At 42.0% G+C, this 24,101-nt stretch overlaps 1 pseudogene; it reads right to left on the reverse strand.

The window, feature by feature from the left end:
- Positions 1–2,651: 2,651 nt before the first annotated feature.
- Positions 2,652–3,589, reverse strand: LOC141109896 (olfactory receptor 6N2-like; annotated as a pseudogene).
- Between the last annotated feature and the right edge of the window lie 20,512 nt (positions 3,590–24,101).

Here is a 24,101-nt window from a genome sequence, read left to right on the forward strand (position 1 = left end):
GTACTGGAGGGCTGGCGCCATCCTCTTCTTGGCAGCCCTGGGTGTGACTCTTCATTTTTAAATGAGTCATACCTACCACAACCCAAGGGAATGATGGAAACCCAGCAATGGGTGTAAATGTTGCCAGGCCAAAATTCAGATCTTCTATGTTTTCTCCACTACCATAATACTGAATGACAGCAGCAATATAAAGTAAGCATATAAAGAGTTCTCTGGGTTCCCATGCCTCTTATCCACTCTTTGAAGAAATTAAAATTTGACAGCGATTCTAGCCTTTCCCTTCACTACTTCAGAGAAGCGCTTTTATTTCTGGCTGTGTTGCTGTTGGAAAGTTCCATTTCATTTCTGGTAAAACTTTTTTTTAGAAGGACGGGCAGTAAGGGTAAAGGTCCAGGATAGCAGAACGGAGCCCTGGATAGCAGTAAAAACTGAACAGGGTTTTTAACCCATCCCCACTCTAAAATGAATAACAACTATTTTGGCTGGACATACACTTACTTTACCTAAGTTACTTTTCAATTTTTAACATGCACCTGTGTTTTGCCTATGTAGAGCACAATATGCAGTTCACTTTAGTGGAATACCACAGGGGAGGACCAGGAACCTTAAGCCTAGGGATAGGTTTCTGTGGGATAAAAAAAGTGTACCACACAAGTGTACTACACACCCAGTTCGGTTTGCACCAGAGCATGCGAACAGACAAAAAATTTGTGCGAACATGCGAACACCATTAAAGTCTATGGGACACCAACGTGAAGAATCAAAAGTGTTCATTTTAAAGGCTTATATGCAAGTCATTGCCATAAAAAGTGTTTGGGGACCCGGGTACTGCCCCAGGGGACATGTATCAATGTAAGTTTTTAACTGACCTGCACACACTGGAAAGGGCAAGTTAAAAAAGAAAGAAGGAAAGAAAATATTGCCAGGGCCTCTAGGGCACAGATGGGAGAGGGGCGGGAGAAAAGAGTCTTGACCCTATTGTTTAACTTTTGCCATAACCAAACATCCCTAAAGAGACCCTTCTCTCTTAAAATGTATGAATAAACAAAACTTTTTTTGTTATGTTTTTGATAAAGAAGGTAAGGGTTGGAATCTCAGTCAAATTTTCAAGACTTTCTGTGCCCCCCACAAGATAGATTCATCATTGTGATCTGCCATGCCACCCATCAAATGATGGCCAGAAATACAGAATGTTGGGGGAAGCATTTTACAGTTGTTATCAGAACAAAGACGGAGCTTATCCTTCAATGAGGACATTTGTTATGAAGACAACTGTCTAAAGCCGAGTACACACTACGTTTCTTTTTACAGCCTCAGTCGGGAGCCGCTGTACTAACCATGCAAGGTTAGTCCAGCGATCTCCCTCGCTGAGCTGTTGTGTTCTGACAGGGGGGCAGCACTCCCCACCAGAACACTCCGATCAGTGCTCTCCACCATTGGCTGAGAGCGCTGATGGGGAGACGATCGTCTGCTGGTTTTCCAACATGCTTGTCTGACAGAAGCTGGCCGAATGGCTGGCTTCTGTCGCACAGACCTGACATACACAAGGGCAGAATGCTGGCCGGTATTTTTTGTACCAGCAAATGTCTCCCGACACTCTGCCCCTGTGTACAGGGTTTAAGAGGGGAATTGCTCTCACTTTGTAGAAATCTTAGTCTATATTTCAGCTCCAAGAATTGAAAGAAAAATCTCCCCAGAAGGACACACAGCAAAAAATATTGACAGGAGTTTTAACTCATTTATCAATACCAAAAACAAAACACAAATAACAAAAAAAAAAAAAGGTTTTGGCTATAATTTGCTTTACCTTCACTAAGCCCCCCTTAAAAAGAAACTTGAATGGTTTTGAGTAATGTCTTGAGGTTTGATGTATCATATCCCTTTTTTTTTTACTAGTTATTTAAGGTGGTAGTAAAGCTTTTGCACTTGTACCTACAGGTAAGCCTAAAATAAGGCTTATCTGTAGGTGCATTGAATATCTCCTAAACTTGTGGCATTTATGAGATATTCCCAATGGATGCAGCGCATACTCTCTGAAGGTCCACCATACCGTGCCAGACCTTCAGAGCTCCGTGCCGCAGCCCACGGCTCCCGCGCGCATACATGTCAGTGAGGTCATTGCGGCTCCGGCCACTCATACAGCCCGCAAACCCGGAAGGAAGACTGGATGAATATAGGAGCCCTGTCAGAGGGTACAGAGTGCCGCTGGAGGGTTTCATTCTAAGCCCTTTGCAAGGGATTTTTTTTTCTTTTGCCAGCCACGGTTTACTACAGCTTTAAAGAGAGGTTTTCTAAAGAGAGCACAGCAGAAGTACCTGTGCTTTCAGAATCTCTGACTGAAACTCCAGAGGGCCCATCTGAACAGGGAGAATGGATAGAAAAAAGTGCCTTCATTCCTTTATGTTAATTTTATAAATAGATAAACTCAATGCATAGATATTATACAATAGAAAGTTTTTGATAAGCCTACCGTAATATCCGGAAGCATTTGTATTGGTAGAAGAAGTGAAAATTGAAGAAGTAGAAGAGCATTATTCAACTTTTATTGGCTACAAACTTGTCAAGCTGGCGAAACTGGTGGTTATACTAAAATAAATAGAATTCAATACAAAAGAGATGGATCTTGATGTTATTTTAATGTTGATGTTATTTTACACACAGTTAAGGAAAGCATATATATATTTTTGAATAGATTTTTTAATTTCTTGATTTCTTAAACCATATATGACAGGGTTGGCTGATGGAGTGAATACAACATAGGTGAGGCCAACAGTCCTATCAAAGTCTACAAAGGAACTTTCTGAAGCTCGTACATAAACAAATGCAGCACTGCCAAAAAACAGTATAACTACCATAAGATGGGCTCCGCAGGTGGAAAATGCCTTTCTGCGCCCAATTTTGGACTTCATCTTTAGAATAACATGGATTATTCTGATGTAAGAAAAAAGGATTAAAGGGAGTGACATTATCAACAGTGTGAAGAGGCCGATGCAAAATTCAACCATTGTATAGAACTCTGTATCTGTGCATGCTAAGGAGAGCAAGGGAAGGAAGTCACAGAAAACATTTTCAATATGGTTTGGACCACAAAATGGAAGAGGAGATATTAAAACAACTTCAATTAATGGGATTAAAAATCCTCCAACAAAACAGCCAACGACCAAATAAATACAAATCCTGGTAGTTATGATAGATGAGTATTGTAACGGTTTACAGATGGCCAAATACCGATCATAACCCATAATTGTGAGGATGTAACACTCAGAAGCTCCTAATGAATGTTAAACGTAAGCCTGTAGGATGCATCCAGGGAAGGAGATCTTCTTCTCTTCATCCAGAAGATCAGCCAACATTTTTGGAATGGTTACGTATAACAAATCTCCAAGCATGATAACGCCGCAATGAAGAAGTTCATGGGATTGTGTAGTAAGGGCTGTCGCTGGATTACAAAGAAGATAATAATGTTGGCAGCAATGATGAATAAGTAGATACAAAGGAGTGTCATGAAGAGAAAAATGCTGAATTGCTGCAAGTTTGGGAATCCAACTAAAACAATTTCATAAAAGTTATTCCTGTTTGAAAAGTTCATCTGTCTTGGAGAATGTAGTATTTCACAATTAACCACATCCTTTAACAATTTCTTATTTATGACTGGTGAAAATGAGAGCATATTTCGGAGAAATCAAATCCCATTATTGTTTTGAGAAAAAATTCTGATCCTGAGCTCCCGTGCCTTAAAGCATAGGCAAAGGCACATGCCTATCAGCAGCATTGTACATCATTAGGGACTCCAGGCAGTCTGTTTTCAGTAAATCTAACCCTGTCGGAGAAAAATTCAATAATATAAGAATATTATCACAACCGCACAGACTGCATACATAATTAGCAAAAATGGAAGCCACTTGTCAGGAAAGGGTTCACCCGTTGGTGGCGCTGTTGGTCCGGTGGATTGCAGTACCAGTGTCCACCTGTGGGTGTCTTCTTGCAGCCAGGATCTGTAATAAAGGATCTCATCTGCTGGTGGCACTGTCAGATCCATGGGCCGTAGTACCGGTGTCCACCAGCTGGTGTATTCCGGCAGTGTGGGACAGGCAGCACCTCCTGCGCTCAGGTGTTACATGAGGACAATTACTGACAGTCTCATAAATACCCGGCAAGCCCTCACACGCTTGCCTTGGTATCTCTCTCCCTGTGTGCCTGCCTTCCAGTCTGATGTGCCTGCCTTCCAGTCTGATGTCCTGATCCCTGCCTTCCAGTCTGGTGTCCTGGTGCCTGTCTTCCAGTCTGATGTCCTGGTGCCTGCCTTCCAGTCTGATGTGCCTGCCTTCCAGTCTGATGTGCCCGCTTTTCAGTCTGATGTCTCGTTGCCTGCCTTCCAGCCTGATGTCTCGGTGCCTGCCTTCCAGCCTGATGCCTCGGTGCCTGCCTTCCAGCCTGATGTCTTGATATTGGTGTCCCAGTCTGTTGAACTGATGCCCGTTACTCTGCTTGCCGAGCCAGTGCCTGTTACACAGCTTCCCAGTAGGGAGCCTCCTGCCCAGCTCAATGACCCGGAGCACGCTGTCTGCCCTGATGTGCCTGCTGTCTGACCGGATGTGCCTGCTGTCTGTCCGGATGTGCCCACTGTCCAGTTGAAAGTACCTGATGACCAGCCTGAAGTACCCTCATCCACTATTCTGCTCGATGCCATAGACTATGGACAATTAAAACTAGTTGGAGCATCTGGAGACCACTCCTTTAGGGGGGGTACTCGCAGGAAAGGGTTCACCCATTGGTGGTGCTGTTGGTCCCATGGATTGCAGTACCAGTGTCCACCAAGGGGTGTCTTCTTGCAGCCAGGATCTGTAATAAGGATCTCACCTGCTGGTGGCACTGTCAGATCCATGGGCCGTAGTACCGGTGTCCACCAGCGGGTGTATTCCGGCACTGTGGGGCAGGCAGCACCTCCTGTGCTCAGGTGTTACATGAGGACAATTACTGGCAGTCTCATAAATACCCGGCAAGCCCTCACATGCTTGCCTTGGTATCTCTCTCCCTGCGCCCTGACCTCGCTGCCTGTAAACCTGACCTTGAGCCTGCATCTGACCTGACCTGACCTGATCCAATCCGATCCCTATCCCGAGCCCATCCTGGACCTGTCCCTCCTGTTACCTGATTACCTTGGATCCCTGCCCTGCAGCCTATCCATTTATCCTCTCCCTGTCCTGTTGGTTTCCCGTCCTTACCCATCTGCTGACCTCCCTGTGTATGACCTCGGCCTGGCTTTTGTCTACGATTCCAGTATCTCCCATTTATTTGTATATACTATTTGTTGTTTGTGGGTCTGTGGTTGGTTGTGCACTGTTTATATTCACTTACTTGTCACCTATTTAAATAAATACCATTATCATTCACTTACATGCGTTTTTGGTTTCCTCTGTGCAGTCCACACAGTCTGGTCTACTAATTCCCTGATACCACTATGGACATATATAATACAAAATATTCATATGAACATGGATTCTTCTTAGCATATGGTGGCAAGATTATTTGCATTTAAATCATTGTCAAATGTAAATATAATGCAAAAAGTTTGGTGTTTAAGTGATACCCTTTATTGGCTAACATAAAGCATAGGATTACCTTTGGGAACATGTTACACGTTCCACCTGTTTTTAGGGTGGAACATGTAACATGTTTTAAATGCTGCAGCCGCAGCCCAATCCTGCACCCCCTGTGACAGTAGTACTGGGAGAAGTTCCCCGCATTAGCTGTCACTTTTCAGCTCTGTGTGTGAATGAACTACAAGCCCCGACAACCTTTGCGGCTGTCAGCTTGTAGTTCTCAATGAACTATCACGGCGCTGTGGAAGTTAATTGATCCTTCCTGTCACATTGTATCTGTGTGCCCATACGCGATGTACACACAGATACACTGGCAGATCTGCTGAACCCAGGTGCAATTCTTTACAGGCTCCAATATATATAAATGTGCATTTCTATATATATATATATATATATATATATATATATATATATATATATATATATATATATATATATATATATATATATATATATATATAGAAATGCACATTTTTTTACCAGCAAAAAAGTGCATCTATTATTTTTTTTCTAAAAAGTGAACTTATCCTTTAAGTAATTAAAGATGCAAGGTTTTGGGAAACATTCAGTCTTCTCCTTCAGGCTTTTTTAAAGTTCTGAAAATAGCTCTGAAACCTGTTTATGTAAACACAGAGTTACATGAAGCAGCATTTTTTCTTGACACACTTAAATAGTAATGGCTGTTGTGAGACGTTAGGTTAGATAGATAGAAAGCATATATTAGGAGTGTTAATGGGGTAATTGACTAGAAGATAAGAACATCACATACACTTATCACCCACCTCAGTGTGACTTAGTCAGTGTAAAGCTGTCCATACACTGGTAGAGTTTCGAGCAAATGTTCATACGACATTTGTACAAAAACTCTCATCAGCACATTTATTGCAGCACATTTATTGACACAACGAATGTCGTTCAAAGGTACTTCAAAGAACATTTGCTTTTAACATTTAATTTTAGAGAGAATTGACTTTCCTTACCGAAAACCACATTCACTAGTAGAAATTTGTTCTTTGGTGAAGAACGTTCTATCCTGCTCCTTTGAATTTTCATGTCACTGCAGTCAAAAACGAACATCACTTTGACCCTACTAACAGATAGAAAATCAAGTGATTATTCTAAAAACAAATATTTGGTAATGAAATTCTATTAGTATATGACCAACTTTTGAGTCCATATACTTTTAATCACAGGCTTAAGGAAGAACTGTCTTCTTTGTTTGAGGTCAAGAATTCAATGTGTATGAATATATAACCAATAAATTATTGCAAAAGTGAGGTTTTGGGACTTTAAATGAGGCAAGGCCTGTTAAGGTCCTATGCCTCCATCCCTATCAATATAGAAAAAAAAAGCGAGAAATTGGGACTTTATATGAAGCACACGGTGGTTAACAAATGAATTGATGGATATAAGAATATTATATAAGATAAGGATATAAGGATATAAGAATATTTATTAGTTCACATATATAATGTTAATATCAAATTTTAGGGCAATTTTTATGATAACAATAATCCTTATAATAATTTCAAAAACATCACATATTATTAATTCATGATCCAATAAAATTTAATTTATGTACATTTAATTTATGTACATTTATATACACATGTTACATAATGTCTATATAGCCTGTAGCCTTGCTGTTCCCTATCATTGTTGATAAAAAATATTAACCAAGATGGCAATTTTTTTTCATATATAGTGATATAAACATGTATTGTATAAACGAATGGTATAAAAATCTTGTCAACACATGATTGATATAGAATACAGCAGCTGTTAGCTTGGCGCGTTTCGTGAATCACTCTTCAGGAGCAAGCAGTATCTATCTATAATAAAGAAAATTATATATGTCTAGATGATCTATCAAAGTCAAGAATTAAAATAATATAAGAATAGGGGACCCCCCCACTGCAAATTACTTATAAAAACGTACAAAAGCATATGTGTGCTGGTGGTATGGTGGTGGGAACCGCAAGTCAACCACGGACGTCATCTCCGAGAACTGTGGGGGCATGCATAGCGACAACAACCAAAAAAGACAGCATCCATGGGGGACAGGCACTCAAAGAGTGATCCTGATGTGTATGGGGGATGGTGAAGCCATGTGTGACCTCTGTGAAAAAACATGTGGGTTGGGGATTAACGTGGGCAATGTGACCCATAAATATGAGTGGGATGAATAAAGAAGCAGATGCATACACGATGGTGAAGATAAGGCAACCAGAGAAAAGAGAGAAAATGGTAAAGGGAAAAAAAGAAAGGGGAAAGAAAAGAATGAGGAAAGTGAAGGCAAGTGATAGAAAGTGCCACCAAGAAAAAATGAGAAACTAAAATAAGGATCAAAACTAAGAGGTGACTTGTGTAAAACATAACATGCCTATTGTTAGGAGGTGAAAGCCATAGACCAAGGCTAGGCGTAGTGTCCATAGTGTGGAGGGAAGAACCCTGAATGCCTGGCCCACCTATGGACGATGCCCAATATAGGTGCGCCGCCATATCACAACTCCCAACATCACACTAGCGTGCCAGAGGAGGGGGGTGCCATTACCTGGGAGGCTTAGCTGTCCGGCCATTGGCGCCAAAACCAGACTCCCATGATGCAGGCTTGTAATGATAACTCCACCAGCGTTGCGGCCCCAATAGCCTTATGTACCTTTTTTAAATACATTTCCATATCATACACTAGTAGAACAATACATATAACGGGACACATGGTGCCCACCCCATATATTTCTTAGGTATTCCATCCTTAGTTAGTATGTTTTGTTTGGTGGGTGTTTGGGCATTGCTTGGTCATCTGGATTTTTGTTCAGTCCGGGAGCTGCGATGAGCACTGCGAGCTTCCTCTCTTCCCCTGCCTTATGACGCGGGTTGCATTGTCACTGTGCAACAACATCACGCTCCATGCGCTGGATGTGTGGCGTCCTCATGGTGCCACAACACTAGTGGAGTTAACATCACAAGCCTGCATCATGTTAGTCTGGTTTTGATGCCAATGGCCAGACGGCTAAGCGCCTCCTAAGCGGCTAAGATGATGGTGCCTCCTTCGTCTGGCACGCTAGTGTGACATTGGGGGTTGTGATATGGCAGCGCACCTATATTGGTCATCGTCCATAGGTGGGCCAGGCACTCAGGGTTCTTCCCTCCACACTATGGACACTATGCCTAGCCTTGGTCTAAGGCTTTCACCTCCTAACAATAGGTATGTTATGTCTTACACAAGTCACCTCTTAGTTTTGTTTTTTCCTAATCCTTATTTTTGTTTCTCATATTTTCTCGGTGGCACTTTCTATCACTTTCCTTCACTTTCCTCATTCTTTTCTTTCCCCGCTCTTTTTTTCCCTGGTTGCTTATCTTCACCATCGGGTATGCATCTGCTTCTTCAGTGGTGGCTGCAGTGAAGAGGAGGAAATACCAACAATGGATGAGCCACATGAGCCTTTGGGTGACCTCACTGTTCCAGACTTTACCAGCTATCCTTTCCCCTGCAGCTGCCACTGGCTGACACAGGGTATTATATGATCAAACCAGATTGGGCTAAAGGTAGGTAAGTATACACATCTGCAGGGAAGAGGAAGAAACACCAACAATGGGTGGGCCACAGGAGCCTATGGGTGACCTCACCATTCCCACCATTCCAGGCCTTATCAGTTGTTGTCAAGCAATCTCTCCTCTCCTCTGCAGCTGACACAGGGGATTATGTGACCATATCATGCTAAACGTAGGCAAGTACACACATCTGTTTAACACAGGCTAGTCAACATAGGTGCTAGGAGGGGGAAGGGAGTCAATTTACAATAGGGATTTAAAAATCGAGCGGCGTGGCCAAGATGGCGCTGTGAGCGGAAGCATCTGTCTTCCTCTCATAGGTGGCTAAAAGAGACGGAACGCCGGCAGAAACCCTCTACATGTACCGCCGCTCGGCCCAGACAGCATAAGGAAGGGGTAAGAAATTGAAATTCCCCCTGTGACGGAGGAAACAGCGGTGGCCTGTGCAGACCGCGTGGGGACCGAGAGGCGCGCTCTCACTAATATGGCAACTCAAACAGTGCAGCCAGAGCAATCCTCCTCCACACAGCCAGGCTTGGCTGATGTGCTGGCTGCCATAGGCAATTGTCAGACTTCTCTCACTACCCTAACCACCAAGGTGGATGCGGTGCAAATAGATGTGGGGCTAATAAGGCTTGATACGGACAAAATTCGTACCAGACTGTCTGCTGCTGAGCAGCGTCTGGGGCACATGGAAGACACTGTGGAGAGTCATGGGGCTGATCTCCGCGCCCTCCATACTAAAATCAGAGCCCTGGAATATAAATCCGAAGATGCGAAAAACCGCAATAGGAGGAACAATCTCCATATTGTAGGACTGGCGGAGGGGGCTGAGGGTCAGCGTCTGACTGAATTTATTGAGGAGTTGCTCTGGACCCTTCTCCCTGCGGCCCAGTTCTTGCCATTTTATGCCGTTGAACGGGCGCATCGGATCCTTCCTAAACCGGGCCCCCCTGGAGCACCACCACGCACTTTTATCTTAAAGTTTCTTAATTTCCGGGACAGGGATGAAGTGCTCAGGGCTGCCAGAGTAAAGGGAGAACTGCAACACCAAAACAGCAAGCTACTTATCTTCCCTGACTATTCTGTAGAAACTCAAAAGCTTAGACACTTTTTTGACCAGGTGAAAGGAGCCATGCGTCTCAAGGGCATTCGGTACAGCATACTTTTTCCTGCACGTCTCCGGGTTCAGGATGGGGAGACTACTAGGTTCTTTACATCCCCCAGGGATGCTACTGCATGGCTGGAGGGATTTAAACATCAAGTCCTAGGGACAACTACTTAAGATTTGGAAAGAATTTCCCCTTACTTTGGAGAAGGTTCCTCACTTCCTGTTATGCCTCTGCAGAAACTGAAGAGAGATCTCCCCCAAAAAAGTTATACATGGAAAAACATTTGTTACCAAAACTAAGAAAAAAAAAAGGTCTTGAATTTAGATATCTGCTTTTTGCCCCTTGTTCCAGTGTTTGGCTGGGGACAGTGTCACCTACAAGCCAATCAGCACAGTGAAATGCTTGTCTTAGTTAAGTCTTAAGAAAGCATTAACTCTTGTGAAGGACACTGTCCCATTAATGCTCAGCAATGGCTCCCTGTGCACTACGGATTGATTGTACTTTAGAGTAAGTGGAGAGTAGACAATGACAAAGTCAGCAGCTGTCTAAAAGGAGTTTAATTCAGCAACCTGTTTACAGCTGGAAAGTTAATCTAATCTGACACAGTTGCCCTGCTTGTGGGTTCATGTGGAGTTCTGACGGTGGGCCAGAAATACACACGGCATACACCAACACATGCTGCCAGGGGTCTTCTGCTCATGCAGCCCAGACAGGTAACCGAGCAAGGAGGACTTCTGTCCAATGCTGGAATATTCCTTATTAGACAAAGCCTAATGCCCCATACACACGGTCGGATTTTCCATCGGATTTTCCGACACACAAAGTAGGAGAGCAGGATATAAAATTTTCCGACAACAAAATCCGTTGTCGGAAATTCCGATCGTGTGTACACAAATCTGACAGACAAAGTGCCACGCATGCTCAGAATAAATAAAGAGATTAAAGCTATTGGCCACTGCCCCGTTTATAGTCCCGACGTACGTGTTTTACGTCACCGCGTTCAGAACGATCGGATTTTCCGACAACTTTGTGTGACCGTGTGTATGCAAGACAAGTTTGAGCCAACATCCGTCTGAAAAAATCCTAGGATTTTGTTGTCGGAATGTCCGAACAAAGTCTGACCGTGTGTACGGGGCATTAGGCTGAATTATTTATCCAAGTGTCGGGGGGGGGGGGTATTGTCTCCAACAGTCCGTGTTGGAGCTAATTAGAGTCTTCAAATGCATGGGAGAATAAAGCTAGAATCTGATTGGATGTTTTAAGCCAGCAGTATATGGATCGAATCTCTGTCAGTTCATGAAGTATCGGCCGAGATTTGATCCATCTATGGGGAGGCTGCTCAGCCTGTCGGATTTTTGCATGCGATTACTGCTGGCGGCTATAGATGCCATCAGTAATGATTGTGTTCTGCCAGCAAGGAAGGTTCTCCGCTAGCAGAACACAATATTGCTGTGGACAGATTCCCCCATGAATATCGACTGTGTTGATGGAGGGAAATCAAGCGCTTTTCTTTCCTGCAAACATGGGATGAAAAGAAACATTGCATCATCAATTGCTTACCTGAAGGAAACACAGATTAAACCATTTGTATCGGATACACAACTGAGCTTCCTTTAAAGACCATCTTTAGTCAAAAATGTTTTTAGATGGTAGATGGGGGATTGGGGATGGGAGGAAAAGGGATGTAACCTCTCGTCAGGTTTTAATTTGTCTGTGTCCCACTTTGGGTAATAGGGTCCTCCCTTCCTATTCCAGCATCTTAATGAGTTAGGCTGGGTGCAAATGCGCAATTCACCAGCGATTGTTGACAATTAAATTGCTAGCCATCGCTGTATACATGCATATCCCATGATGCTTTGTACGCTTTAGAACGAGCGCATGTATGCCCCATAGTACCGATGTTTCTGGTGGTCCCTTCTTCAGCTCACAACACTGGAGGGTGTGCATGCTGGTTACTAGTCACAGCTGGGAACACACAAATGTTTTTAACTGTAAGGGAATACTTGAGATAGACATTGAGCAGCAAACCAAAAATAATACTGCAAGGTATACTTAAAGTGAACCTAAAAAAAAATTGTTTCTCCGCTCAGTCCGTTCTAAATCCATACAAAATAAAAGAGCATAGAGATATCTCCTAGTACTTGGGTTTAGATGTACTTTAATATTTCATAAATGTCTAGTATAATGAAGACATGTTGGTGGAGTGCAGGATCCTGGTGGATTTTGAGGAGTATTTCAATTATTTAACGCGTATCTTTGTGCAAAACCTTTTATTTTTTGGATAGAGTGAGGAAGGGCTAGACCCTCTGTCAAGTTTGTATTGCGGTCTCTGCCCCCATTAGGCAAATTCAACCAAAAGGTGACCATAAGTGAGAAATCCAAACTCTTACGCTCCGTACACACGATCGGACTTTCTGACAACAAAACCGTGGATTTTTGTTTGAAGGTTGTTGGCTCCAACTTGTCTTGCATACACAAGGTCACACAAATGTTGGCCAACAATTATGAACGTAGTGACGTACAAGATGTACGTGATGTCTCCATTACGAACGCTAGTTTTACAAGACCGAGCGCTTCCAGCTCGTACTTGATTCCAAGCATGCATGGACTTTTGCGCGATGGACACGATCGGAAAGTCTGACAACAAAGTTTTGTTGGTGGAAAATTTGAGAACCTGCTAGCCAACATTTGTTGGCGGAAAGTCCGACAACACATGTTTGATGGAGCATACACATGGTCGGACTTTCAGCCAACAAGCTCACATCCAACATTTGTTGTCGGAAAATCCGATCGTGTGTACGGGGCATTAAAGTTGGCCCCAAAACCAGGGGGTGAAGCTAAATTTTTGAATGGGACACATGTTCCAAGGAAAATAGCTTAAAGAGTCACTAAAGGTTCTTTTTTTTTCTTAATAACAAACATGTCAACCTTACCTCCTCTGTGCAAGGGTTTTACACAGAGTGGCTCCGATCTTCCTCTTCTGGGGTCCCTCAGCTGCACTTCTGGCTCCTCCCCGCATCAAGTGCCCCTCCGAGGAAGCGCTTCCCTGGGGACACCCATGCACGCTCCCGAGTCCTGCTGCTCCATCCATTGACACAGACAGCAGAACTCAGCCAATGGCTTCGCTACTATCAATCTATCAAATCAGGACCTGAGACACCGGCAAGAGCGATGGAATAACCGTGTTCAGGTAAATAAAACGGGGGCTCTGGGGGGCTGCTACACTAAAGGAGGTTTTTCACCTTAATGCATAAAATGCATTAAGGTGAAAAACGCAGAAGATTTACAACCCCCTTTAAAGTGATTGTAAAGTTTTTTTGTTTTTTTTTAAATAACAAACATGTTAGATTTACCTCCTCTGTGCAAGGATTTTGCACAGAGCAGCCCCGATCCTCTTCTTCTGGGGTGCCCCATTGGCGCTTCTGGCTCCTCCTCTTCATCAGGTGCCCCCACGAAGACCTGCAATCCCTGGAGGAACCCATGCGGGTGCGCTCACAAGTCGAACTGCAGCGTCCATTGACACAGACAGTAGGACTCAGCCCCTCCCCCCAGCTCCCGTGTCACTGGTATTTATTGACAGCAGCCAGAGCCAATGGCTCCCACTGCAATCAATCTATCCAATGAGGACGGAGATAGTGGCTAGAGCCGCTAGGCTCGTGTTCGGGGCTAGAATTATCGGGTTCAGGTAAGTAAAAGGTGGGCTCTGGGTGGCAGCTGCAGCACAGAAGGTTTTTCACCTTAACCACTTCCCACCTAGCCTATAGCAAAATGACGGCCAAGCAGTGGTTCAGTTATCCTGACTGGACGTCATAAGCCATGATCGGGCGCCCATGGGTGGTGCGGTGTGTCAGTCTGACACAAAGCCTCACCAATCTCGGTAAAGAGCCTCTGACGGAGGCTCTTTACCACGTGATCAGCCGTGTCCAATAATCACACTGATCATAGTGTAAACAGTAAAAACCATGTATTGGCTTTTCCTCACTTGTGTCTGACAGACACGAGTAGAAAGCAGATCGGCTGCTCTCCTGGTCTGCACTGCCCTCCCCTCGCAGATGCCTGCCCAGGACCACCAGGGATGCCGCCAGGACCACCAGGGATGCCAGTCAGTGCTCAGACATGATGCCAATCAGTGCCCATCAGCAATGCCTGCCAGTGCCATCAGTGATTCCTATCAGTGCCACCTATTAGTGCCCATCAGTGCCGCCTATCAGTGCCACCCATAAGTACTCATCGGTGCCTTTCAGTGCCCATCAGTGTCGCCTATCAGTGCCCATAAGTGTAGCCTATCAATACCCATCAGTGCTGTACATCAATGCTGTCTATCAATGCCACCTCATCAGTGCCCATCAGTACAGGAGAAAACATACTTATTTACAAAATTTTATACTAGAAACAAAGAAAAACTTTTTTTTTTTCCAAATTTTCAGTCTTTATTTGTTTAGCAAAAAAAAAATGCAGAGGTGATCAAATACCACCAAAAGAAAGCTCTATTTGTGGGAACAAAATGATAAAGTTTGGATACAGTGTAGCATGACTGCGCAATTGTCATTTAAAAAGTGACAGTGCTGAAAGCTGAAAATTGGCCTGGGCAGGAAGGGTGGAAAGTACCCGGTATTGCAGTGGTTAATGCATAGAATAAATTAAGGTGAAAAACCTTGAAACTTTACAACTCCTTTAAAAGGGATTTTCCCTTCACTCTATGAGATTGTGGGACAAAAAGTGAAGGGAAATTTCATTGACATTGTCACATAGAGTGAAAAAAAAATTACCTGGCAAGCGTTTTTTACTCCTTTCCTAATCTAGACCAAAAAAATGGTTATGCATTTAAATACATTTCTGAGGCTTCTCTCTATGATCTGAAGAGCTTAAAGTGATACTAAAGTCTCTTTTTTTTTCCTTTAAAAGTAACAAACATGTCATACTTACCTGCTCTGTGTAATGGGTTTGCACAGAGCAGCCCCAAGCCTTCTCTTCTCGGTCCCTCGCTGGCAACTTCCTCCCTGGTCGAGTGCCCCCACATGCAACTTGCTATGGGGGCACACAGGCTGAGCTGCTGCTCTGTGTGTCCATTCAGATGCGGAGCTGCAGTTCAGCCTTGTCCCCTCCTGATTGGCTAATTGACTTTGATTGACAGTAGTGGGATTTGAGCGATTTTGACAAGGGCCAAATTGTTATTAATACACAAATAATCCCTGAAATGTGATCTGTTAACTCCATAAATAAGCTAAAAAAGAGGCAACAATGGTAATAATGTGCAAAAAACTGTACATTGAGTTTGATGGGGCACAACAAAGCCTTCTCCCCCTGCTGGATCAACGGCTCAACCTCAACATCTCCAAAATATACCCCTTCCCAACCAATGACACCACAAAGCTTCTAGTTCACTCCCTTGTCATCTCTCGCCTTCATAACTCCATCCTCATTGGATTACCTGTACATTGACTATCCCCTCCTCAGTCCATCATGAATGCTGCTGCCAGACTCGTCCACCTTACCAACCGCTCAGTGTCTGCTACTCTCTTCCAATCCCTCCACTGGCTTCCTCTCACCCATCAAATAAAATTCAAAATACTAACAACAGCTTACAAAGCCATCCACAACTTGGCCCCCAGCTACATCACTAACCTGGTCTCAAAATACCAACCAAATTGTTCCCTTTGTTTCTCCCAAGACTTCCTGCTCTCTAACTCCCTTGTCACCCCATCCCATGCTCGCCTCCAGGACTTCTCCTGAGCCTCTTCCATCCTATGGAACTCCCTAGCCTGATCTGTCCGACTGTCTCCTCCTCTATCTACTTTTAGATGATCCATGAAAACCCTTCTCTTCAGAGAAGCCTATCCTGCCCCTTTCCAATAACTGTACTTTTATTTTCTCCATCAGCTCACTCCCCCCCCACAGTTATTACTTTTTGTATCACTTGACCCTCCTTTTTAGATTCTGATTTCAATGGTTTTTATTGGTTTTCAACGGGTAAACATAGCATACAGATGCATGAACAAAGAAAGACAGCGGAACAATATCATATGAGCATGATTAATAGGTATATCATGTGGTCTGGGGCTAGCCATTCGAGTACTGGGGAGTCATTAAAGGTGACACCTCACAAACCGGATATCCAGAGGGTCTTGGGGTGTAATTCCATCTCCTCCACCTCCTGCACCCCAAAAGGGAGCTAACTGTGCAGAAGAGGAGTGAGCGGACCCCTACCTCCTGGCCTCCGCCCGCTAAGCTTCCCCATAAACTGTGGTGGATCATGGGGGGTCCGTAAGCAACAAGGATTAGCACTATGTTAAAGTTTTAAATTGTATAGAGAGGGTGATGCCTCCCAGATAAGGAGGTAACAGTGTGTGTCCGCTGCGGGACAACGTTATGTGGGGACATAACCCAAACAGTATATGTAAGGGTGGGGAAGGGTAGGAGAGTAGGTTAGGGGGAAGAAAGATGGAAAAAAAGAGAAAGGGGATACACAGCCAGCTGTCTAGATCCTTTTTAGAATTTAAGCTCTAACAAGCAGGGCCCTCTGAATCCTCCTGTATCAAATTGTGTTGTAACTGTAATATCTGCCCTCATATTGCAAAGCGCTGCACAAACGGTTGGTGCTATAGAAATCCTGTATAATAACAATAATGTTGAGGGTATCTAATCTGTCTAATTCTATGTGTGTACAACCCTCCCTCTGCAAAATAATTGGGACCTAACATGCTTCATTGAGCAACCAAACCTGCCTGAGGTCTAGCTTGTATTCTTTTTTTGAACAAGACAAAAGGATTCTATGGGTTAGCAAACAAGATCTCGCAGCAGTAGCTGCCGGCCTGACTTTTTCTAACTGCATCCTCAAACGTTAGGAATGAGTCACTGTGGTGAGCCATTCATATGTGTGTAAACTGCAGCTTGAGCTACAGAGCTCTTTGAACAACAGACTTTTTCATCACACTAGGGCAGTCTGCAAATGTAAAAAAATATGACGAGCCTGAAATTGTCCCATAATTACTGATTTCATATTTGCTGAAATATGAGATAAATGTCCTTTTAAAGTGTATGTCTTGCCCAAATCAATAAAAATATGCAGCACAGCTCTTCGATACATGCACATTTCCCTATGTTTTTCTCTTAAAACGATTCAAGTACAGAAAAATACTTTTGGATTGGCCAAAAAATCAAGTGAGCTCATAACTTCCTGTTTGAGCTGACAACAGACCCTCTGCTGCTGAAACCCAAGGCAGTGTTGTCAACCCCGGCCAGCTCTCCACTGCTGGATTACAGAAAAACTCCCCCTTATGCTATGGAGATGAAGAAAGGGGAAGGCGTGTTCTGGGTCTGTGACTCAAAAGTTCAGAAGACACAGCCAGGCAGCAATTGTTATTATAAGATCAGCAATGGTAGTAACCGTATTTCTTTAATGATCGGTTTCCTTTAAAATATAACAGAATGAGAGACAATTATGCAGTAAAAACCTAAGAGAACTTGTAGTCCTACCCCAATCTATCTAATAGAAAAGCTTTGGCTGGAGCTGGGCTTCAATCTCCGGTGTAGTCCCAGTTTAATACATCAGAGCTAAAAGAGAGATCAGTGAAAAATTAGGGAGAGGGGGAGCGCAATATATGGATGGTTCAATCAAAACATGGGAGAGGTGGGGGTAATGAACATAATGTAATATGAAGTAATACCTCAATGTGCTGTGCTTCCAGTTTTTGTGAGACCATCTCTTTTTTCTTTTTAAACAATTTTGGCTATTCATGGGATTTATCATCTGAAGTATAAATAACAAACCAAAGATGAAGCACAAAAATAATTGCTCTTCAGATGGGAATAAATAGAATCATCATTATCAATTTATAGCTGCATGCACTATTTAATTCATATCCCTGTGGTATCACAAAGTTAGTTACAGACAGTTATGAGCATTTTAATTTGTGGTCCAACAAAAATTGCATGAAAGCAAGTTTAACCACTTCAGCCCCGGAAGATTTTAACACCTTCCTGACCAGAGCACTTTTTGCGATTCGGCACTGCGTCGCTTTAATTGACAATTGCGCGGTTGTGCGACGTTGTACCCAAACAAAATTTACGTCTTTTTTTTCCCCAAAAATAGAGCTTTCTTTTGGTGGTATTTGATCACCTCTGGTTTTTATTGTTTGCGCTATAAACAAAAAAAGAGTGACAATTTTGAAAAGAACTCAATATTTGTACTTTTTGCTATAATAAATATCACCCAAAAATATAAAAAAAAACAATTTTTTTCCTCAGTTTAGGCCAATATGTATTCTTCTACATATTTTTGGTGAAAAAAAAAAATCGCAATAAGCGTATATTGATTGGTTTGCGCAAAAGTTATAGCGTCTACAAAATAGGGGATAGTGCTATGACATTTTTATTATTTTTTTATTAGTAATCTGTGATTCTTATCGTGACTGCGACATTGTGGCGAACACATCGGACACTTTTGACGATATTTTGGGACCATTGTCATTTATACAGCGATAAATGCTATAAAAATGCACTGATTACTGTGCAAATGACACTGGCAGGGAAGGGGTTAACCAATAGGGGGCAATAAAGGGGTTAAGTGTGTCCTGGGGAGTAATTCTAACTGTGGGGGGAGGCGCTACCTAGGACATGACAGCAATCACTGCTCCCGATGACAGGGAGCAGTGGATCCCTGTCATGTCACAAGGCAGAATGGGGAAATGCCTTGTTTACATAGGCACTTCTCCATACCGCAATCACGGGCTGCTGGAGAACATCGAGTTCCCAGGACCCGCGGGCACGCTCCCGTGGCGTACGGCGGGCGTGCGCACCCCGAAAGGCAGCAAATTAAAGGGACTTACCTGTACGCCCATTTGCCTGCCTGTGCCATTGTGCCGACGTACATCTGTGTGTGGCAGTCGGCAAGGGGTTAAAGATCACAAAAATATCAATATGAGAATCTGCAGATGGAAGCTGATATGCTCTGTTTTCAGTGAAAATAAAAGCATCCAAGAGGTTCTGGGACTTTTCAGGTGAGTTCATTCAAAGTAGTGAGAGGACAAAAACATTCGAAGAGCTCACTGGCTCAGGTTAGGCTGCCCTCAACACACAAGGCTACCCTCCACTTCAAGAACCTTGAATTGATTTAAAATAAAGGTTTTCAATGGGAATTTCTGTAGGGAAGCTAATTGCTGGATCAGAAGATTTAAGCCAGTCATAGACGGTTCGAATCTCGGCCAATTCAGCAGGAACTGCCTGAGATTCGAACCATGTATGGGCAGGTTGAATGTACCCAAGTTGACTGATAGATCAACTTGGATACAATCAGCTTGTCAGATTTTGCCACAAGCAATGATCACTGTGTTCTCCCAGCGGGGGAAAGAGTATAATTTACTGATCAGATTTACCATCTTACTCATACTTATCCATAGATACTGCTCTTCTGGTGGATTTGTTAACTCTTCAAAGTGGTCCTTGGTTGTGCCGGGTGTGCAGCGAGGGTACCATCTTTTCCCCTTCCACTCCTTTCCTTATTGGCCGTTGAGGGATGGTGGGGCGCATCCAGATGGGATCTGCCAATTTGTCCTTTTGTGACTGTACAGTACACAATGGGGTTTATTTACTAAAGCTGGAAAGTGCAAAATCAGGCTCACTGCTACATAGAAACCAATGAGCTTCTAACCCCAGCTTGTTCAATTAAGCTTCGGTAATAAAACCTGGAAGCTCATTAGTTTCTATGCAGAAGTGATCCTGATTTTGCACTTTCCAGCTTTAGTAAATAAACCCATTGTGTACTTAAAAGTGGGGTATGCCTGTACAATGTTAGTACCATATGGACGTCAGCCTTAATCCTAGGAGACCTTCCGCTCCCCTTCTCTACACTGGGACATTTTTTCCTTCCACTGACACTGATGCATTGACCTTTTTTTTCTTCTAGTGACATCACTAAGGCAGGGACATTTACATGCAGTGACACCACAGACACAGGGGCAGTTTTTGCTCACACTGATGCCAGGGCATTTCTTTCTTTGCCACTCTATATTTTACCGCGGTTGAGTGTGTGCACAGCTTGCAGTATGCCTCATTCATAGGAACTTTTTCAGTGCAAGCAGCAATCATTTTATGGAGGGCACAGTTTGGCTTTTTTTTGTGTGTGCAATTTTATTTGCTCTTGTAGGTGTTTTGTTATTAGTTTTTGATTCATATTTTGGTGTTCTGGTCATTCTATTTTCATGTCATAGCAGCGGGCAGGGTCTTTAGGTCTTTGAAAGCAGTGTTGTGTTAACATTTTGGAGGATTATGGGTTGGGTGCATCTTAGTTATCCGTTTCCCTTCCCAACAATAGGTTACGTTGGTAACAATGCCTTTACTGGGTGGTATCTGGGCGAACGTAGGTCGCTCATTGTCTCAGAGGCAGTGTAGCAGCAGCTAGGGGCCTTTTTTTTTTCTGGGTGGCAGATACAGCAGGTTTTTGTTAGGATTAAAAAAGCCTTCAAAGACCTTACACCTGGTAGCAATTGCTGTTCTGTTAATGCTTTGATTGTTTTTTTATGCATTGTTTGCATTATTCTCCAATGTTGCATTGAATTGGTAAGTGCCAATCCACATCTGGTGCCAGATAAGAGTTGGTGTCAATTCAGTAACAAATAACATGATCATTATGTACTTTAGCTATTATTAGCTATTTGCATATTACAGTAAACTGTAAATTAGGTTGTAAAAACAATAAAGAATTTAACTCATGCTAAAGTAATTGTAATTTTGGCAGTAAACTTCAAGATATGCCATGGCCCTCCTCGCCCATATTAAATAGCATTATGAAAGTAAAAAAAAAAGTCTAGGGAAAAGGTTAACAAATATATAGTACTGTACAAAAGTCTTAGGCAGGTGTAAAAAAAAATGCTGTAAATTAAGAAGGCTTTCAGAAATTTTTAATAGTTTATTTTTACCAACCACTTCAGCCCCGGAAGATTTTACCCCCTTCCTGACCAGAGCACTTTTTACAATTTGGCACTGCATCTCTTTAACTGACAATTGCGCGGTCATGCAATGATGTACCCAAAAAAAATTGGCGTCCTTTTTTTCGCACAAATAGAGCTTTCTTTTTGTGGTATTTGATCACCTCTGCGGTTTTTATTTTTTGCGCTATAAACAAAAAAAAGAGCGACAATTTTGGAAAAAAAAAACAATATTTTTTTCTTTTTGCTATAATAAATATCCCCAACATTTAAAAAAGAAAAACAAATTTCTTCATCAGTTTAGGCCGATATGTATTCTTCTACATTCTTTCGGTAAAAAAAATCAGCATCAGCCTGTAATGTTATAGACAGACTAGATAGGAGGTAAACACACACTTTATGGGAGAGCAGCCATCAGAATGGAACCTTGGTGAAAGGGTAATTATGGGAAAGGTCTGCATTTTACTTGTAACTAAATATGTTTGTAGATTAATGTTTTAAGGAATATACTCTGTATTCCTTCATGTAATTCTCTTATTTTAACCTAATATTTTCTTCCTTGGTGTAGACTATAGATAGATGGTTGTGTATTAGATAGACTTTCAACTACTCACCAATAAATGTTGTTATTGTGTTAAAGCTTTCACTCATGTTCAAAGAACTCTCATTTAACCCAAATCATATCTGAGAGATATTAAATCTCCAATATAGTACACGGGTAACAGCACTGTACACAAAAAGAAGACAGATTTTCTGTTCTTCCCTTTGTGTCTTTTTGTCTATTTTGTAGTTATTTGACTTTTTTCCCCACATAAAGAAAAAGACAGTAGAGCAAGTGAAAACAAAAATGTGACGTAACAGTAAGCTAATATTTGTGAACCTACACTTAATATTATTTTATTATACTTATAGTTTCGTCATCTTTTATTCTTCTGTGAAAAAAATACATCCAATTCCAATAAAAAAAAATACACAAATAAAGGAAAACACAATATATTCTTTTTCTTTTTTTCTTGTTTTGCTTTTCTTTTTTGTGTATTTTGCTGACATTTAACTCTTTATCACAAAAAAATTTCAAAAATCAAAAAAGTAAAAAAAAAAAAAAAAAATGTAAAGCTACAGTACACTTTACTTTGCATTTTTTTCCCTTTTGTTTATTTTTGCAGTTTTATCTTCTTTCTGAAAAATAAAATAACAGTAAAATACCTAAAACATGAAAACAACAAGAATACATTCTTCATCCTTTTTATGTGTTTTGTGGTTATTTAACCTTTTTTTTTTTTTTATAAATTATAAACAGCAAAAAAGTTAAATGAAAAAAACACTATAAAAATTAAGAACACTTTGTCAAGCTACGTTTTAAGGTTTTCTTACAGATATTTTCTTTTTCAAACAAAATTTTACTAGGCAGAAAGAAATGATAGTAAGCACAATTAAAAATTCTACAATAAAGCAGCAAATGACCAAATAAATATACAGCCTGGTATTCATGATAGAGTATTTCCGTGGTTTACAAATAACCAAATACTGACCATAACTCATAATTTAAAGGATTTAGTTTGAAAATTCTATTTGTTGATTTACCACTCAGAAGTTTAATATGAATCAATTGCAAAGCCTGTAGGATGCATCATGGAGGAGAGACCTTCTTTTCCACCTAGAAGATTGACCAACATTTTAGAAATGGTGGCAGATGTATAACAAACCTCTACAAATTATAGTGCCCCAATAAAGAAGTTAACAATAAAATAGCTAAAATATGAAAACAACAAGAAAACATTTTCCATCCTTTGTTACGTGTTTTGTGGTTATTTGAATTTTTTACATAAATAATACAGATGGCAAAAAAAGCCAAATAAAAAAATTTACACTAAAAATGAAGAACACTTTATCAAGCTTCATTGTAAGGTTTTCCAAGCCAGAAAAAAATAGGAATCTACCTTCTCAAGTGCTCTTGTAAAGATTACAGATGTTAATGTTTAGCCTGACCCCTGTTCCTCTCTCCCTGCTTGGTGTTGGCTGAAAAAATATCAGAACAAAAAGTAAGTCCTATGTGCTTGTTCAAACTTGACTAAATTTCTAACGCTTAACAAACGCCCATATAGCGTTAGTATGGAAGAGTCAGGGCTGGGCTCAGCCCTTCCTTCTCTGAGCTGGCCGCTCAGCTGTCGGCTAATTGCCAGCTCCCATCTCTCTCCACAGTTTCCCAGCTGTTGTTGATTCTGCTCGTCATTCCTGCCTACTTAAAGCCGTCCAGCTCACTTGATCTCTGCCTTCACCTTGGTCACATCACAAGAAACCATCTCCTGTGTTCCTGTTTAAAGACTGGCTTTGCTGACATCCCTTCTGGCTCCTTATCCTGCCTGCTGTTCCTCTACTTGGATCCTTGACTTCTGGCCTTGCTGATTACCCGATCTGGTTACTGAACTCTGGCTTGGCTGATTACCCGATCCAGTTACTGAACTCTGGCTTAGCTGACTACCTGATCTGGTTACTGGACTCTGGCTATGCTTTGACTACACTTACTCTATTTACCTTTTTATTTTTATTAATAAACAAGTGTGATTTTACTGTACTTCTGTCTCAGTCTGGTTCATGGTTTCTGACAGGAAGTTAGACTCATGTTAATGAGCTTTAGTATGGGCATTAGAGTGGCATTTTAAAAGCGTTAATGACCAGTTAAAAACGCTCCCCAAATGCCCTATGGGCAGTTTTGAACCATTTGATGAGCGTTAAGGCACGTTAAAACTGTTCTACAAATGCCTATTCCATATCAGGAAATAAACAACCACACTGCAAGTGCTTGCAACGTTTGCAAAGCATTACCATAGACTTGAATGGGAGGTATTGGAAAGCTTCAAACGCCCTCTTTAATTTTGAAGCAGCGTGATGCTAATGCTTCATGT

This window comes from Aquarana catesbeiana, linkage group LG10 (assembly GCF_042186555.1).
Source record: "Aquarana catesbeiana isolate 2022-GZ linkage group LG10, ASM4218655v1, whole genome shotgun sequence".
Classification (NCBI taxonomy): Eukaryota; Metazoa; Chordata; class Amphibia; order Anura; family Ranidae; genus Aquarana; species Aquarana catesbeiana.